This window comes from Oreochromis aureus, linkage group 3 (assembly GCF_013358895.1).
Source record: "Oreochromis aureus strain Israel breed Guangdong linkage group 3, ZZ_aureus, whole genome shotgun sequence".
NCBI classification, from domain to species: domain Eukaryota; kingdom Metazoa; phylum Chordata; class Actinopteri; order Cichliformes; family Cichlidae; genus Oreochromis; species Oreochromis aureus.
The window spans coordinates 115,906,912-115,926,999 of NC_052944.1; the positions used below are offsets into that span (position 1 = coordinate 115,906,912).

The window sequence follows — 20,088 nt, forward strand, 5'->3', positions numbered from 1 at the left end:
CTGCAGGGACAGGAAATATGCTCTGTGCAAAAGGAGACAGGAAACGGCATGCTCTTGCAGAAGTGAAACTGAAAGCAGAGTCTGAGTGCAAGTTGTTTTGTCATTTTATTATGCATTTATATCTCTGATTAAGCTTTGATTAAGTTTTAAGTAGTGGTATTAGATTGAAACATTTGTTTATACATTTTACATAGAAGTTAAGATCACAACACAGGATGGCCTCAGCCTGGTTGCCTAGGCCAAGTAAGGTGCAGAGAGCATATGCACACTCACACACACATACTGTTAAGGTGTTGGTGAAAGTTGAGCATGCTTTCTGTGACTGATGAAGAAGCAGATGTGATCTTGACCCCCCCCCCCACACACACACACACACACACACACACACACACTCACACACACTCGTCCGCTCTCCCGTAACACTGCTCTTTTATTGTGGTTACATGAATATGCATAGGTTCATTAACATATGACATAGGTATACATACACACAAAGAGTACCTTGCCTGTGCATTGTGTAAGTGTGTGTGTGTGTGAAACATAAAGAATTTTGCCTACTCGTGTCTTGCTTGCTGTGTAATTACATTGCCTTCAACGTTCCAGCGAATAGGTTCAAGCTACAAACCTATCAGTCGGTGTACAGTGTTCAGCTCCCACGCAGCGTGTTTCGTTAAAATCTCCGTTGACTCCACCTGACAGGCTCAGGCTGTGTTATTCCGATCTCACACATTTCTGTGTCCTCAAAATGAACCTTAACAGCAGGCAGGCAGAAGTGGTGGACCCAAAATGCAGGACTCTTGGAGATGGAATTTAAACTGAAAATGCAGCTTTATTGTTGGACAAAACTATTCATAAAATAAAACTCAGAAAAGCAAAAATAAAACAAGACTCTAAACAGAGGTGCTGGAGGACTGGAAATAAGAAACACACAGCTAGTTGGGGGTACAACACAACAGAGAGCACAGGAAAACACTCATATACTTATATACACAGGGCAGTAATCAGGGAATGGGCAACAGGAGGGAGACACAGCTGGGAGAAATTAGGCTAACGAGACGGGGAGAAGTAAAACTGAGCACACTGACATGAGACATGAACTTTCAAAGTAAAACAACAAACGAGAAACAATTCACAAAGACGCGGACTGAGAAACATGGACTTTACACAGAGGGACACATGGGCAGAGAAGACTAAGCACAGAACTAAACCTATACTAAACATTAGGGCAAGAGAACAAAACCTAAACCAGAATGATAATAATACTCAACACAGGATAGCTAAAGAATCAGATAAAATAAATATAATGCACATAATCTAGAAAACACCAAAATACAAGAAACCGAAAAAGCTGGGTTAAAATGACCCAGAACTGTGACAGACGTAGAAGTCTGAACTAGTCTGGTTCACTGTGGTTAGTCTTCATGTGTCACTTACACTGACTGCTCAGCAGTTTTTGCTGATACCCAGCAAAAAGTTTGCTGATACCCAGAGGGAAAGAAAAAAACAACAAAAAAAGGAAACAGTGTTTTTACTGATCAGCTGATCACGACTGCATCATAAACAAAATCTCCATTATTCTGATGTGTTTTCAGTTTAGTTGATAAGTGAATTTTAAGATCATTGCTTTCAGCAGAGTAACATGATTCAACTATAACTCCAAATGTCAACACGCAACGATGGAACCATGACGTGATGCTGCAGATCTTTCAGTTTCAGAGTTATCGTAAGACGACAGAATGTGCATGTAATCAGTCATGTGAGAGCAGCTCGTCAAAGGGATGTCTCCTGATGACATTAAGTGTGAGGAAATGTTGTTGTGAAACAGGAAGCACAGCAGAGACAAAGCAGTTAAATGGAGTCAGGGGACAGACTCCATCATGATTCTCAGCATTAGGCTGCTCTCAGACTCACTGGTCTCTGGTTTGTGGTGGGTCAGTTCCCCATCTGGAAGTGCTGATCTCTGTGCTCTGTCTGTCTATCTGTGTTGTTTTACTCAACCTGCTGTCACTGCTCATCCAGCTACTAGGTGTCCTCACACTCTCCTCCTTCTCTCAGTCACCTGACTCCCACAGCGCCCTCACCTGTTTTCACTTCCCTGCTTTTCCTCAGAGGATTTAAAGCTGCCATCTTGTTATTGTTTCTTCTTGATATTCAGCAATTTCTTCTGGTTTTCAAATCTTCTGGGATCCTCAGGCTGGGAATTCCAGTCATGATATCTTGAGCGCAAAGGCCGGATCAGCTTTAGTGACTAAATGAGTGTTTGGAAGCACTAACGAGGCCACGCCCGAAGATCTGAGGCAGCGAGCAGCTCATGGAGAGTAAAGGCATGAGCCTTGTGAAAATGAGGGTTGTTTTACGGTTATCTTTTATTGCATTAGAATCATACAACAAGCATTTATTGAAGTTAGTGACGTTACATTAAGTTTGTGTTACAGTGATTGTTATAACCTCATGTTAATCCTCTATTTACAGGTATCAGAATAATCATATAATCTTTCGTTACAGGGGTAACCATGATCATCTTTATACATATTGCAGTGTCATGCTCATTATAGAACTGTGCTGAAGTTAATTAAGGGTTAAAAGCTACAGCCAGCGCGATGTCTGGCTGATCTATTGTGTAAAGTGACTTCAAGCTGGAAGGCCGCACATGCTTACAAGACACTTACATCATGTTATTTTAGGATCTCTTACTCATTTATGTCTTTCGGTTAACCTTTAAGTAGTGTGTACTGGTATTAATTACTTATTACGTCATTTACGTATGACCACTGATTGTTTTTGCAGTTGAGAATTTCTTTAGGCTGTTGGCCTTATGTTACAACTCCTATTAGAGGAAACCACTATAATCCCATATTAGCATTTTTATTACAGGGGCTGTAATAACCATTTTCTTTGTATACATGCATTGTATTTTTGTGCTTGCCAATGAGGGGGCTCGGTCAACAAGTGGAGGGTCGGAAACTTTGTTCGGCGCGAGGACCGAACAATCTATTGTGTTCAGGATCTTGAGCCATGGAGAGAACACGCCTACAAAACAAATATATCCTTTATTCATTTATATCCTTTTATTAAGCGTTTGAGTAGTGTCAGTTGATTAGAACATTTGTTCAGTGTATTACATGTATGGCTTCAGTCAGTTTGTGGCCCACATCAAGAGCTGACCTCGGTCTTCATAGACAGAGTGAATGTTGAACTCGAGGCACGCACACACAATCAGTGGTGAAACCCAGGGTCAAATAGTTAGAAAGCAGTCTGCGAGGCCTTGTTGTTGTCTGATTGTCTTCACAGGGGAGACGGCTTGTCCCGGGGATAAGCAGAGTGAGGAGATTATGGGGAAGGATCTGGCCTCTGCAAGAAGAAGATGTTCTGTCAATGCATTAAAAGTTGTCAACATTGATTGTATTGTACTTGTTTTACGCATGAGGGGGCGTTCTAATACCCTGATGTTTCATAAAACTGTTATTGTGTGTTGGGGGGAGAGATCTTCTGCTGCCTGCGTGCAGTGTGGTTCTCCCACACGTGTGTTCATTAAAATCATTGTTCATCTTGACCCAGCCGGACCAGTGTTGTTATTGTGGTTTTCCTCTTGTATCCATCCCCAATATTTTGAATCCGTAAAAAAGCTGAACACGTCTAAAGAAGCTGTTCCTGAAATGTGGCTTTATTAGAACAGGACGGGTGGATGAGCACAGCCCTCTCAGCTAAAAAACGCTAAAGAAGCATTTTCACATGTAATCAATGTGTTTTCATAGACAACATTAGAGCTGACAGTAAGAACTGCACACAGCACAATTCTGTTTGACACTAAATTAAAAATCAATAAAGTCACTTTGTGTCTACGTGAGAATCAGAGAAACTTTCTTCATCCCAGAGGGAAACTGAGCTGTCGGAGCAGCAAACACACAACAAACATCAAGCACTGATAGAAAATGAGAAACACAGATATTGATGATAAATATTAAGATAAATAGATAAATGTAGAGATATAAATATAAAAGTGTCACGGTGTAGAAAAGTGTCAGCAGGCTGCACTGAGCTGTGATTGGTTCTGTTTGTTTCCCAGATTTGTGCACCTACAACATCCCAACACCTGCTGATGTCCCCACTCTCAGTGTGAAAGTCCACACAGAGGTGGAGCCCACAGGTGGATCTGCCAGAGCCAGACTGACTGTGGAAACACATCCCTGTAAGTATGTGACAGGTTAGAGGAGAGTCTGTACCAGCGTGGAGTCACTGTGGGTGATGAAGAGCATGTGTGCACACACTGTTCAAACACAGCTACAGTGGGAGGAGAAAACTACAAACATGGTGGTCCTGGATGTTCCCCACAGTGTGAGTAATTAGACTCTACCAACACGTCATGTGATCACTGTGATGATGTCATCTCCTCACAGCTCAAACGTGGCCTCCTGGTGAGTCGTGTTGAACCAAAGGAAGATCCTGTTCTGGTGTCCTTAGAGGAGGTCAGAGACGTCCACTGTGGGGACACCAGATGATGATCTTTGGTACAAACTGTGTCTGCGATTGTTTCTGTCTCGTCCAGTTATCAAAGGACACACCATCAACCACAGAGATCATCCAGGAGCTCCCAGTGGACGACCTGAAGCCAGCCGTGGTCCAGATCTATGACGACTACCAACCAGGTCCAAGTCTGACTAAGCTTTACTCCAACAGCTCACTGACACACTTCAGAGGATCCATCAGACTGAACAGTTCATACAAGCTGATGTTTCCATCAGTGACTCAGAGAAATGACACTTTCATAAATCTGGTTTTAGTCCCTTTGAGTGTAAACAGGAAACAAACTGCATCATTTGTGCTTCTTGCACCAGGATCCTCCTCGTCTCTCCCACAGCAGGAAGTTCAGCTCTGCTCTCATGAAGCAGCAGGAAGAGGCTCAGAGTGAGGACTGAGTACAGACTGATGGCACACACTCAGCCTTTTGCCACTGCATGCACAGCTGTGAGTCATGTGACACTCGTGTTGATCACACCTCTCATTGCAGATAAGTGAACTCTCCCAGGGGCAACGATCACACACAGTGCTGTGAAAAGTCTTTTCACTCAGTCATTTCTGACTGTTTTATCACACAAATGTTCCTGTTAGACAAAGATAACACAAGTAAATAAATGATGATGTCATTGATTAAGGCACAAAGGTGATCCCAACCTACCTGAGCTGTGTGCAAAAATAACTGCCCCTCTGCTTCAATCATGAATGAACTGTGATGAAGCACATTTGCTTCTAAAGCTGAGTTTGACAAACACACTCAGCCTGATTACTAGAAGACCTGTTGGATCAACAGACTCATCAACTTCTACAGAACCCGTGTGAGAAAGTGAACAGGCTGAAAGATGTCAAACAGCAACACATAATGCCACCATCTACACAATCAGCTGACAGAGTCACAGCTGTCAGTCTGCACAGGGTTCACAGCCATTTCTAAGGCTTTGGGACTCTGTTGAACCACGGTGAGAGCCATTAGACACAAATGCTGAAAGTGTGGAACAGTGGGAACCTTCCCAGGAGCCAGTGGCACCAACATGACTCCAAGAGCACATCGACATCCAGGAGCTCACAAAGAGCCCAGAACAACATGAAAGACCTGCAGGCCTCAGTTAAGGTCATCATTGAACAATAAGAAAGAGAATCCATGGAGGAGTCCAAGGAGAAAACCACTGCAGACCAAGAAGAACACAAAGGATGGTCTCACACTGTCCAACAACATGTTGATGATCCCGTTTGGGAAAGACTCTGTGGACTGATGAGACAAAAGCTTTCTGACAACTTTGAGTCCTGTTACATCTGAAACTAACACAGCATCAATGAAAAGGAGCCTCATAGCAACAGTCACATATGGTGGTGGTAGTGTGATGGTCCCATGTAATGCATCATGGCAGCAACAACAACAAATACACACATGTGACAAATGTACAACAACAGGTCATTAAGTGTCACGGCGCCGTGCGCATTAGTATATTTGACTGAAGCTTAATAATCAGAATAATGCTCTGATCTCTTCAAATAAATGAAATCATACCTTTCTACTAAAACTGTTTCTGTTGGTCTCCACCTTTTCCTGAACCAGACCCTGCAGGATCCACCTGAGTGTCCCAGTCCTCGACCCTGTTTGTAACCAGGAGGATCCCAGGCCTGATTATTGTTGATGTGTTATAAATATTCTTGTTTTATTCTCATTAAATAAATATGTGTATAAATATGTGGATTCATGTTTCAGTCCTGGACGTTGATGCTTGTTTGAAAGGACACAGATGGACCTTGTTTCCTTCTTTCCTTCCTTTTTGTGTCCTCTGTGCTTCATCTGCTGCTCTTCACTCTGTTACTTTGGACTGATTTCACTCACACTTTGTTTCCATGGTTTCTTTGCATCACGCTGACAGCACGTGAAGAACATGACATGTTTGATCTCAAAGAAGGAGCAGCATCCTCTCTCCAACCTGTTTCTCCATCTTCTACAACACCTGATTCATTCCAGTTTCTCTGCTTTCACTTTGATTCATGTCAACATGAAGCCTGAACGTCTGTGATGAACACACTATCAGCATCACTGACATGTTTCATCATTTAAAAACACTTCCTGTCACTGTGGTGGTTACAGTGACATCATGCAGTTTGTGTTTTGACCTCCAGAGGGCGACAAATCAGCACAGACAGAGAGCTCCATTCAAACTTTGCTGCCATCAGTAGTCAGACATATTGCCATCAGTAACAATTCTTCAAATATAATCATAAGTACTATTAGATGTAACAGCTTGTTGAAAATAAAATATTTTTTCTGCAGGTTATGGCATGAAATTCTCTTCGTTGGCTGTTTGTTAAATTCAGAATTGAATTTAAAGTTAGTAGAGAGAGATGTGGCGCTCAAATACTAAGAATTATAATACATGACAAATTTAACGTAAACATGTGGATGACACACTGAATTGTGTTCAGTGATTTCTGTAACTCTCTGAATATCAAAAGATCATTAACATCCAGTATTAATATTTTATAATAATATTTGGCTCAGATATTTCTCTAGATGCTCAGAATAGTTTAATGACATTGTGTACTTTGATGAGTATAGTCAAAGACATTTAACATTATTAATGAGTTTTCACTTTTCATAGTTTCAACATTTTAAGTGTTTTCTGTGTTCTATAATGTCAATATATCAGCAAAACACAATTAACACAATTCAAAGCTGTTGAATATTATACTTCTGGTTTTATAATTAAAACATGGGTGAAATGTATGTCTCTTTGACCACATATTTTGAATTCCTAAACTGATAAATGCATGCATGGAAAATAACTGAAGAGGAAGAAGTTTGCGAAGAGTCAATTTAAACAGCTTAAAACATCAACTGATTGAATCCATGAATGTGAAAACGTGTTTGTGAGTGAAAGAGACAGACATGTACAGACTGAACTATCTGTTCAACAGTCAGAGTGTTTCTCTAACAGGAGACACTCTTTACACTCAACACAGGGACACTGAGGAACCACACCAGACCCAAAACCCAGGATAAAGAGGTTCAGTAAATGTGGTGTTGAAGGTGTGGAGGTGGATCAGAGTGTCAGAGGAGACTCTGTAGAAGGACAGAGTGCCAGCAGGACAGTCCACATACACTGCTGCTCTGTTAGAGACAGAGGAGGAGGAGGAGGAGGAGGAGGAGATGGATGTTTGTCTCTTATTGTGACAGACAGAACGAGGACCATCATCAGAGCAGTCCAGACTCCAGGACTGATCATTGTACCCAAACAAACAGTCATTACTGCCTCCTTTCCTCCTGATGCTTCTGTAACTCACTGATATAAAAACGCCTCCTCTCCACTCGACCTCCCAGTAACAGCGACCAGTCAGACCATTTTTGAACAACAGCTGAAAACAGTCCTCAAATCTGTCTGGATGATCAGGATATGACTGAACCTCCTCCACATGTGTCACCTTCCTGTTGTTGTCAGACAGTTGGAGCTTTGTGTTCACTGTGTTTGTGTCGATTGTGAGTTGACAGGAATCTGATGGAGAGAACAAACACAATCCAGCTGCAGTTATTGATCCATCATCTGTTCATTGATTGACACTTTGATGATGACTCCTGACATGATGAAGATGGTTGAATGTGTGCTGCTTTGTTTTCATGAATCCCATTAAAAACACACACTTCCTCAGACCTGGTCTCAACCATCGGACTCCAGCAGGGTCCACCCTGAAAGGAGATAGGGGGTCAGACAAGCACAGTCTCTTTCAGCATGCACACATAGACAGCGCTGTCATGCACATGCAGGGGTATGAAAAAGTGATCCCTCTCCTTGCCACAGATTTGCCTGACCGTGGCAAGTCTGTGACATGCTCAAAACCTATCCAGTGTGGATGAATAGCAATTATGTGGCCCAGCCAGTTAACAGGATTGGAGAGCAATCAGTTTTTCAACAGCTTCAGAAACCATTTCGTGTTTACTCATGTTCTCTCTTTGTCTAATGTTTAAAATGGTTTGATAACTTGAAATATTTGCCTGTGACATTCAGCACGGGGGCAAACACTTTTTTCACACCACTGTACTGCTAGCCATAAAGTAACAGTCTATCATTTCTTCTGCTTGTCTGTACAGTACATCTCCCTGCCTTTGCTGTCGCCGTGCTGGGTCTTTGTGTGGATTCATTATTCTTTCCTTTGCATTAGGAAGATAATTTAAGTTTATCCTTTTAAGAATAGTTTAAAAAAATAGTTAAGAATTAATCTATATTTCTGGGTCAGGATTTCTTGTATTTTGTTGTTAGGGTCCTTTTGTGTCTTTTTCTCTCTCTTTTATTTGTGTTTGTGTTTGGGCATTGGTGTGCATAGTAATCGTCCCTCAACCTTTCAGGGACGGAGATCTCTTAGTCTCCGCCCTCTGGCTTGGCGTACCTTTCACAAGCAACTCACCTGCTCCTAATCTGATGATTAGTCGGCTGCCTTCAAATACAGAGGACATTCAGTCAGCATCTGACTGTTAAACCAGTTGCAGTAGATACACACCTCCATTCTATAAGTCCGTTCATCTGTTTCTGTGTGTGTGCCTTTGACCAAACTGTGTCAATACCTTTATTGTTATGTATGTGCGTATAACAATGTGTATGAGTTTATGTGCTTAATGATTCTGTAAAAGAAAAAAAAATTGTTATAGTGTAAAACTAAAAACATGGAAGAAGGCCTCAAGTAGAGCCCAAGGCACCCACCAAGACCCAAGAGAGTCCAAACAGCTCATCCTCGGCCCACCTAGACATCTATGGACATCCAGGAAGACAGCATCTCATGAGCCCAGGGATGGCAAACAAACTAAAGCACAAAAACAACACCAGCATGCACAACCAGGGTGCCAAGTCACAACCTCAGCTGCACACACTGACTCAGCCCCCTGAAACAAAGGAGGAGTTAATGTCTTTTCAAACCAACTCACCTTTAGTAGTGCTCTACTACTAAAGGTGAGTTGGTTTGTTTAAGCAAGTTGTTATGGCCGTCGATACATTTACACTGCAATTTGAAAAGTTGAGCAGGATCGCCTCTGATGGAGCACTCTCAATGTTTGGCGTGCAGAAAGGATTGACTACATTAGTCAACAAAGAAACCAGCTGTTTGAGTCTGGATGCAAGTGATTTAGTTGTATGCCGCTGTAGCTTAACAGGGCTAAAAAAGCAAATAAAAGAATTGAAGTGACAGTCACAGTGAAGTGAAGCTAGGGGAAATGTGCTCAAATGTTTGAGTGCCAGTTAAAAGACGAGCTGCAGCATTTTGCACCCTCTGTAGATGAGTAATGTATGAAGCACTTAGTGTAATCCAGCCGAGTGCTAACAAAGGCATGGATAACTGTCTCAAATTGCTTCTGTGACAGAATTGGCTCTATTTTAGCAAGCTTAATCTGACTGTCAAGCTTCAGTTCCACTTTGACCCCCAGGTTTGTGACAGTTGGCTTATTACACTGGGCCAAGGTATCTAAATACACATACAGGGTCTCGGTGGGCCTGCCTAAAACCATCACCTCAGTTTTCTTGTCATTAAATTTTAAAAAGTTAAGAGACATTCAAGACATCCAATGTCATCAAGACACTGAAGTAATTGTTGTACAGAATATGTCCCTTTTTTCTTTAGAGGTACATAGATTGACAGTCATCAGCATAAAAGTGAAATGCAACGCCGTGTTTTATAGAACTAAGAGGGAGCACATACAAAGAAAAGACAAGGGGGCCTAGAACTGAGCCCTGTGGGAAACCACACAAGAGAGGAGCGGAGGACAACACATGGTCACAGAGACAGACACAAAAAGTTCACCCTGCCAAGTAGGACCTGAACCACTCCAGTGCTGTGCCGCTAATGCCCACCCAGTGCTCCAAACGAGAGAGTAAAATGGCATGATCCACTGTATAAAACACAGCTGTCAAATCTAAAAGCACGAGAACAAACAGTCCCCAGCATGAGTAGCTAAAATTATGTCATTAAAAACTTTTAAAATGGCTGATTCGGTGCTATGTAAGGATTTAAAACCAGAAAACCTCTAAAACATTCTGCTTTCCCAGGAATGTCATTAATTGGCTGTGAACTATCTTTTTTAGAATTTTGGAAAGAAAAGGTAGTTTGGAAATAGGCTTGTAATTTGCAAGAATTGTAGGATCAAGAGCAGGGTTTTTTTTTAAATAAGGGGTTTAACTACAGCGTGTTTAAAATCTTTAAGGACTACACCTGACATCAAACTGTGGTTTACCAGCTCGAGAAACAAAGATCCAGCTGTTGGTAACACCTCTTTTGTCACGGTTCTGGGTCATTTTGACTCAGCATTTTTAGTTTCTTGTATTTTTTTTTCTGTTTGATGGTTTTAGTTTCTTGTATTTTTTTTCTGTTTGATGGTTTATTTTCTACTTCTTTGGTTGTCCTGTTTTGAATATCATAATCCTAAGTTTCAGTGTTATTCTGGTAAAGAGTTTGTTCTTAGGTTTAGTTCAGTGTCTAGTCTCTGCCAGACATGTTTCCTGTTTTACTTTGAAGGTCCGTGTCTCATGTTAGCATATCCAGTGTTACTTTTCCTGTGTTGTCGTCGTGTATGTATTTTAAGTCCTCAGTCTTCCTGTGTTCAGCGTTGCATTGTCTGTGTTACTTCATGTCATGCACAGAGGTGGGTAGTAACGGGTTACATTTACTCCGTTACATTTACTCGAGTAAGTTTTTGAAAAAAATGTACTTTTTAAGTACCTTTTTTGCACGATACTTTTTACTTTTACTTGAGTACATTTGTGAAGAAGAAACGGTACTTTTACTCCGCTACATTTGCAAAATTTGACTCGTTACTTTAAAAAAAATAATTAGTTTAACACATTAGATAACATGCCGTCAGTGGAGTTTCCGGTAACTTTTTTTACCAATGAGACGTGGCCATGCAGTCACATGACCAGTTTGAAACTGTGGCGGGCAGAGCGGCCCAAGCGTTTCAAAGTAGCGCCACACGGAAAGAAGAAAACATGAAAACATGGCAGAGTCTACACTAGAGCTGAAGAGGATGAACAGCCTTGGCCTCGCATACAAAGGATATTTCGCTTAAAAGCAGTACAAAAGAACAGCTGTGTCTTCAGCGTCTGTGTCTTCAGTGAGAGCCAAAACAACAACTTTTCAGCGTGAAAAAACTCAACTCGTGTAACCTGAGGAAAGGGTAAGTTTTTTCTAAATATCTTTTTAGCTGTGGTTAGCTGGATGTCAGTCTTATGTTACAGCAGCTGTGTAGTGAGATATGTTTGTGGGTGTTTTGTGCAGCTTCAGCTGTCCTGTTAACTGCTCGCAGGTTCTTCATGGAAAATGTCCTGGAGGCCTTATAGTGGCACAATCACAGGACAGCTCTCATAGCTTTTGTAGAAAACCAGAAGAGGAAACTTGTGATTGAGCTCAGTGGTGGCATGTTCCTCAGTGATCTGGCCTTCATGGTGGACATCAACAAACACCTGTTAGAGCTAAACATCAAGCTGCAAGGTCCCAACCAGCTTATAAACTCTCTTTCAAATGTGAAATCATTTTAAGTGAAGTTAAGGCTGTGGGAAGAACAAGGAAGGGGAAAGGGAAAGGGAAACACAGTGCACTTTCCCACCCTGCAAAAGCAAAAGCCTGACATTACAACTTAATATGCCAGTGAGTTAGCAAAACTCATTCAGGCATTTGATGAGATGTTTCAAGATGTGAAAAATGTCCAAAAAGAACTGGACATGTTTCCTACTCCATTTAATGATTTTAAGTCATCTTATGTGCCAGATATGGAACGCCAGGACTGCCATAATGAATTACTTAAATACACCATTAAATAATTAATTAAATGTGTCAATAATTAATTAAAATGGGAATTAATTAATTAAATAAATAGTTATGACACATTTAATTAATTAATTATGTATTTCACATTTTAATTAATTATTGACACATTTAATTAATTATTTAATGATATATTTATTTATTTCATTTTGGCAGTCCTGGCTCTCACCATGAATTAATTTTATCTGTCAGCCTCACCCATCAAACTCAGGGGGCGGGGTTAACGCTGCCCATGCAGCTTCTCTAACATTTGATTGGTTGCCGTGCAAAGTAAGTCAAAACAGGTCGATCCTAGATAATCGATTGCTTCAAATCACAGGCAGCAATGGTGGTGGTGTAGTTTTAAAATACCCCGTTTTTCTGTCACCAACTACACTTTTAACAGTGTTTTAGCCGCGAATGTCGCGCTGTAATCTTCACATGTCTGGTCAGGTTGTCAACATAGAACATGTTTGCAAAAGTGCTCAGATGTTTTCAGGGATTTCACTGCTCTGCTAACAGTCAGCATGCAGAGTGCACCGAGGGGGTTACGTTAACCGGTTTGTTTACATATTCCACTCTCCGTGTTCCACATGTTGCATTCGCAGATTCTCATTTTCACCGAACGATCGTCTCTTTCCACCTGGTCTTGTGTCTCTGTGCTTCTGTAACATAAAGAACAAGCTGACATTTTTCTCACGAAACCAGCGATCAGCTCAACAGACCGTCAGTTTACCTGCATGCATCCTCCTCACCTGTCAGCTGTTTAACACCTGCTGCTAATTCAAGAAACACGCCCACGTTACCTGGTGATCGTCACAGTTTAACTGGGCAGCCGGTGCTCGATATAACGCAATGTCAGCGCATTTTTCTGCATAAGATAAGTAAATATAGTATTTCTCCCGAGCGCAGAGCTGCTGGAGCTTGTTTCCTTACAGAGCACTTTATAGGCGAAGCCACTTCATCAGCAGCTGATGTCCAATCACCGCACACAGCTTTGAAACCTCACCTGAGTTTTAGCTCTCAGTGGTTAAAAGCTGGACTTAATTCACTCAGGTTCTGTCTGTCGGGTCACGTTTACTTCGCTGTTTTATTTACAACTGAGCAAATCGGTTTGGCTGAGGCTAAAGTTACGTTTCATAACTGCAGAGTTTTACAGACGTTTAATGTTCACTGGCACATGTGTTAAGCTGAACTATTCGCTTTTCTTTATTTGGTGTGTTTCGGATTTAACAGTGAATTTTGAGATTAAACTGACTTTTAAAATGTTTTATACAAAGAGGAAAGAGAAGGCGCATTTCCACCGAGAGGAGCAGAGTTTGCAACAGCATGTTCATCATGAAGACTGCAACCTGGACAGAAATATTATATCATCTGTTTTTAATAGTTATTTAACTGTATTCTGAGCACCAGCTATCTGCTAGAATTTTTAGAGTTTACTTAACTAAAAATAAATGAGGTTAACATATAATTTGTGTGATTTTTTTTCTCTCTCTCTCTTTTTATTCATTTATTTATTTTTTTGCTTTTTCGGTCATGTTATGTTTAACTGTCAAAGGTTTGTTACAAACTATGAAACACATCGTGCAGACTTCTGGATGTTAGAAGAAAACTAATACTGCTCATGAATGAGACTAAAGGCAGGAAGGTGTCCTTTAAAACTAAACATGTTAGGAGGACCTCCCTATTTATATGAAATAGCACGTGTATTTCAGTAATAGCCTACTGATTTCAGTGTAGTGGTGAACAGTCACACAGCTCACGTGGGTGTTATCTGTGATACTCCTTAACTATAATTTATCCAAGTTAACTTCAGTTAACTCGGAGCGGCTGAATAACAATTTTACATATATGATCTTAAAACAGGACACAGCCACTTTACGTGCTGGCCTCATATCAAATGTGAACGCAGACTGAGTCTATGTTTGACGTTTGCTTTATATCTAATCTTCCTCTCAAACATTTAAACAGCAGCGAGTCTGCAGCTGAGGGAACACAAACTCAAAGTGTCGGAACAGGTTTGCTCGTTTCTTGCGTGGATTCATTTGGTAATTTATTAAATGTATAACTGTTAGTCTAATCATCTGCTGAGTCTCTTACACTGATGAAAATGCAGAAAACACAGATCACGAACACCTGTTCAACCAATCACTTTCTTTCCACTTTGATCTGCGACAAACTGACGGTTCATCTCTGTTACAGTGTTGCGTTAGACCGCTATATTTTTGTGTTCTTTATGCTGTAGATTTTCAAGTCTCTGGAATAGTTGGCAGTAATAAGGATGCTTTTCTGTAAAATCATATTGATATGACCCGTGACATATTCGTAGATGACCGTTAGTCAGCTGTGAAACTCTGGGTTAACTCAGAGAGCTGAAGATATCGTGGATATGCTGACCTCGCTCCGTGCTATACCAACCCATGATTAATATTCACGATAAAAATATTAGCTGAACATCATGAAGTCTGTATGTGTTTCATAGTGTCGAACAACCTTTGTACAGTTAAAGCCAGCAGTTACTACATGACGGAAACACCAACGTTATCTCTTCTTCGCGATCATGACGCAGGTCACGCTGATTACTGAACAAAACCCAAAGATCAGCTGTTAATCGAATTTATTTGCTCTCTCTCCTCCTTAAACATGTTTTTAATGTTAGTTATAATTCAGAATTGGCGACTGAAACACGTAGGACACATAAGAACATCAGGAAATAAAACCCCGATAAATATAACCTCAGTAAAAGAAGTCAGTGTCAGCGGGGGTTATTACAGCTGTGTACCGGGGCCTGCGCTTTGTCGGTGGTAATAACAGCTCGATTGCTTGCGAGGGAGCGGGTCTGTCCCACGCTTTGTGAGACTGGGCAGACATCTCCGAAATCATCGAAGCTTTTGCAAAGAGGCTGTATCTTGACAAACCGACCACACATATGAAGATTAAACCACTACATTCTCGGCTAAAAAAATATTAAAACTGTATTTGGTGACACGCAAACAGGGTTTTTCAAAGTTCAGTTCTGCCGGTTGTTGTGGGCTATAAACAATGGCCACCAGGCCAAAGCAATGGTTTTGAGTCGATCAGCATTAACCCCACCCTCTGAGTTTGATGGGTGAAGCTGACAGATAAAATTAATTCATGGTGAGAGCCAGGCGCCAGGACTGCCAAAATGAAATAAATAAATATATCATTAAATAATTAATTAAATGTGTCAATAATTAATTAAAATGTCCATCCATCCATCCATTCGCTTCCGCTTATCCTTTTCAGGGTCGCGGGGGGCGCTGGAGCCTATCCCAGCTGTCATAGGGCGAGAGGCGGGGTACGCCCTGGACAGGTCGCCAGTCTGTCGCAGGGCTAACACACAGGGACAGACAACCATTCGCTCGCACATTTACACCTAGTGGTAATTTGGATTATCCAATTAACCTATCCCCACAAGCTGCATGTCTTTGGACGGTGGGAGGAAGCCAGAGTACCCGGAGAGAACCCACGCAAACACGGGGAGAACATGCAAACTTGTTTAATTAAAATGTGAAATACATAAATAATTAATTAAATGTGTCAATAATTAATTAATTAAATGTGTCAATAATTAATTAAAATATGAAATACATAAATAATTAATTAAATGTGTCAATAATTAATTAATTAAATGTGTCATAACTATTTATTTAATTAATTAATTCCAATTTTAATTAATTATTGACACATTTAATTAATTATTTAATGGTGTATTTAAGTAATTCATTATGGCAGTCCTGGCGTTCCATAGCCAGACACCATCCAAATAGAAATATTTGAGCTGCAAAAAAACAATGAGCTTAAAGCTGATTACAACAACCTCTCTCTGCTGGACTTTTACAACCTGTATATTTGTGCTGAGGATTTCCCCATCCTGAGGAAACATGCCCTAAAATCCCATCTCCGTTTGGGATAACATGCCGCTGTGAACAGTTCTTTTCAAAACTGATTCTGGCAAAAAGTCACTTCCGCTCAAGACTGACAGAAATCCAGCTTTGAGTTGCATCATCATCACTGCCACCTGACATCAGATGCCCTGCCAAAAAGAAACCGTTCCAGCAATCTCCTTAGGTGAGTCTGATGCACAGAAATGCAGCAATCAGGTGACTTAGTAACACAGTAGTTATAGACCTTATTTGTCTTTCTTTTTTGCAGGTATGTATGGACTTCAGAGTACTATCCAAATATTAAAATGAAAACCTGGATATGTATACCCCTGTGCTGCATAAATAAAATCAAATTGAAAGTTGAATTGAATTTTCTTCTGGGAGTTTGCTGCACCTGCTCTTAGGCCACTTGGCATTGATTTGTTGTAACACTTCTTTTAACTCTCCCAGATATTCTTCAAGTATTGCTAAATTTCAGTTCTGGGTGGATTTGCCCTTGTGCTATTGTTCCAAAATAGAATTATTTTTTACTATTCTTGGACGAGTTCTCTTTGGAGTAGTTCTCTTTGTAAACCTCTTAAATAAACTTCATCGTTTATTGTTAAAGTAGTGTTCCAGGCAACAAAGGAAGTTTGACTTACTTGTTGTACTTCGGAAACCACAGCAAAATACGGAGAGTGTCCTGAGCGCCCAGAAGAGAGAAGGATACGACACTGAGGATGTGGACAAGTAGGTGAAGAATTTGTCTGACAGACAGCTCACCCAAACAGAGAAAACATCCTTGCTAAAGGGTTGAATTTTGCTGTCACCCCGAGACAAATCCTGCTAGTGGAACTGATTACAGCCAAAGAAACAGCAATTCAAAACAACAATATTGCAGAAGTGGAAGCAGAGCAACTACAGACGAAAGTTTCGGCCTGTCTCAGCAATCCAAAGCCCCCACCATTCAACATCACCATGGAGGAGAGGAAGGCACTCACATCGCTTAGTAATGACAACAACACTTTCATCCTTCTGGCAGACAAGGGTAGGTGCACAGTATTGCTAAACCAGAACGACTATCATGAGAAAAATTTGTCACTGCTCAGTGATAAAAATACTTATGAGCCCCTGAAACGAGACCCAGGGAGTGGTTACAGGAAGAGGGTGAGAGACTGTCTGAAGCAGTTAGAACAAAATGGTAAATGGCCTGTATTTATATAGCACTTTACTAGTCACTAAGGACCCCAAAGCACTTTACACACCCAGTCATCCACCCATTCACACACTGGTGATGGCAAGCTACATTGTAGCCACAGCCACCCTGGGGCGCACTGACAGAAGCGAGGCTGCCGGACACTGGCGCCACCGGTCCCTCTGACCACCACCAGTAGGCAACGGGTGAAGTGTCTTGCCCAAGGACATAATGATCGAGACTGTCCAAGCCGGGGCTCGAACCGGCAACCTTCCGATTACAAGGTGAACTCCCAACTCTTGAGCCACGATCACCCACAAGACAATGCTATTGACTGAACCTCATACCACAGGCTGTACCCAGGGGAATCTACACCAAGTCTGTATGGTTTACCGAAGATACACAAACAGGGTGCACCTTTTAGACCGATTATCTGCATGATCAACTCGGTCACCTATAACATCTCCAAGTTTCTGGCTTCGATCCTCAACCCGCTGGCGGGCAGCTCTGAATACCACATCCAGAACACTTTGGATTTTGTTGAGAAGGTGAGAGATGTCATTATGGAGGCAGACGAAACCATGGTCTCGTACGATGTTACATCTCTCTTCACTTGCATCCCAGTCACGGAAGCGTTGGAGGTAGTTCGTAAGAGATTACAGGATGACCCTAACCTTAGCAACAGGGCCACTCTCAGAATTGACCAAGTGTGTTTGCTTTTGGAACTATGTCTTCATTCCATCTGTTTCACATACAAGGGTCAGTTTTACAGGCAGAAACATGGGTGTGCCATGGGTTCCCCAGTTCAGAAGTCGAAAAGAGGGCTTTGCTATCCTACCCTGGAACACCACCAAGCCATTGGTTCCGGTATGTGGATGACACCTGGGTGAAAATCAAATCTCAGGATTTACCACATTTCATGGATCACATTAACTCGGTAGACCGACACATCAAATTTACCAGGGATGATATGAAAAGTGGTAGGTTAACCTTCTTAGACTGTGAGCTTTCCATCATTAATGGGGAACATTTAAAAGCTGATGTGTACCGTAAACCTATGCATATGGATCAGTATTTAAGGTTTGACTCTCATCATCCACTGGAGCATAAACTGGGTGTCATCAGGACGCTACAACACAGAGCGAACACCATCCCCACAGACACAGCGGCCAGGGAGGCAGAAGAACAGCATATCGAGAAGGCCCTGAGTAAACGTGGTTATCCCAGCTGGATGTTTGTCAAAGCTGGGAAGGTGCCAAAAGAAAGCTCCAGCGGATCCAGGAGAGAAGAACAACTGCTGCCTAAGTGAAAACCTGTAGTGATCCCGTATGTGTCAGGAGTATTGGAACAGCTGAGACGCATTTTTTCTAAACACTGTATCTCTGTGGCTTTTAAACCCCAAAACACGCTGCACCAAAAAAATGGTCCAACCCAAGGATCGGGTCCCCCGACACAAACAGAGTAACATAGTGTACGCTGTTTAGTGCCAGGAGGATTGCCAGGATTTATACATTGGGGAAACCAAACAACCTCAGGCGAAGTGGATGGCACAACACAGAAGAGCTACCTCGTCAGGTCAGGACTCTGCAGTCTATTTACACCTATGGGCCAGTTGACACTCTTTCAATGATAAGGATGTACACATCCTGGACAGGGAGGAACGCTGGTTTGAGCGTGGAGTCAAGGAGTCCATTTACGTGAAAAGGGAAAGACCATCTCTGAATCAAGGAGGGGGCCTAAGGGTACATCTTTCGCCATCTTACAATGCTGTGATTGCAGCCATTCCCCAACTCTCTGTGAATGGTACTCATGGCCATTGATCAGTGTTCTTTGATCAGTGGGTTTTGATCAGTGGTTGTTGATCAATGGTCATGAGAATTTCCATAATTATGATGAAGGAACTGACCTCCCATTGTTCCTTCAGTGGGCTGGTTTCAGTCATTATGCAAATGTACTGTTTATAAGATTGGGGAAACCTGCAGTCAGCTGAGACTGAAGAAGTCACTTGAATGAGTGACGAAACGTTTCTCCCACTGAAAACGCTACGTCCAGATGAGCAGAATCAGCCTTTGGAGATAGTGTTCCTGTTGTTCTACCTTGTAATAGAAATGTTCCTGAATGCATTGTTGCTCATGTCATGTCTAAATGAAACAAATAAATGACATAAAATGTTTCCGATTTTTCTCATTTTCTGTCATATATTCTCTATATACCCAAAAGTGTCCAGTCTCCAACGGGGATCCTTCAGTCCAGCCCATAGCGGCTTCATTCCTGAGTTTCCTGGATGATTGTAGCTCAGGTCCAGCTTTGTCAAATGGGAGGGGTTGGAGCTAAGAGCTGAAGCCAGAAATATACAGCCTTGCTCTGTGATCATACAACCTGACAAACTGCAGACACACACACACACACACACACAGAGAGAGAGAGAGAGAGAGAGAGAGAGAGAGAGAGAGATACACAAATATCCATCAGTGAACACTTCACAAAAGTTTTTCCTTTAATTTGTTTTTATGCATCAGCAGACAGAAGAGCTCTTTATATGTTTCAGCCTCATTGCCACATTGGACAATGGTCTTAATTTTCTTTAAACTGAAGATTTCATGTATTGAATTCAGCACTTTTTCTCATTTCTAATTTGTTAAACTTATATTGTGTAATTTCTGCCCTGTTGAGAAATTTTGTGTCGTGTTTCTTTTA

The 20,088-nt window shown here is 41.5% G+C and overlaps 1 pseudogene; it reads right to left on the reverse strand.

Moving 5' to 3' along the window:
• Positions 1-7,485: 7,485 nt before the first annotated feature.
• The window catches only part of LOC120435103, an 89,447-nt pseudogene continuing 76,844 nt past the window's right edge, over positions 7,486-20,088 (reverse strand).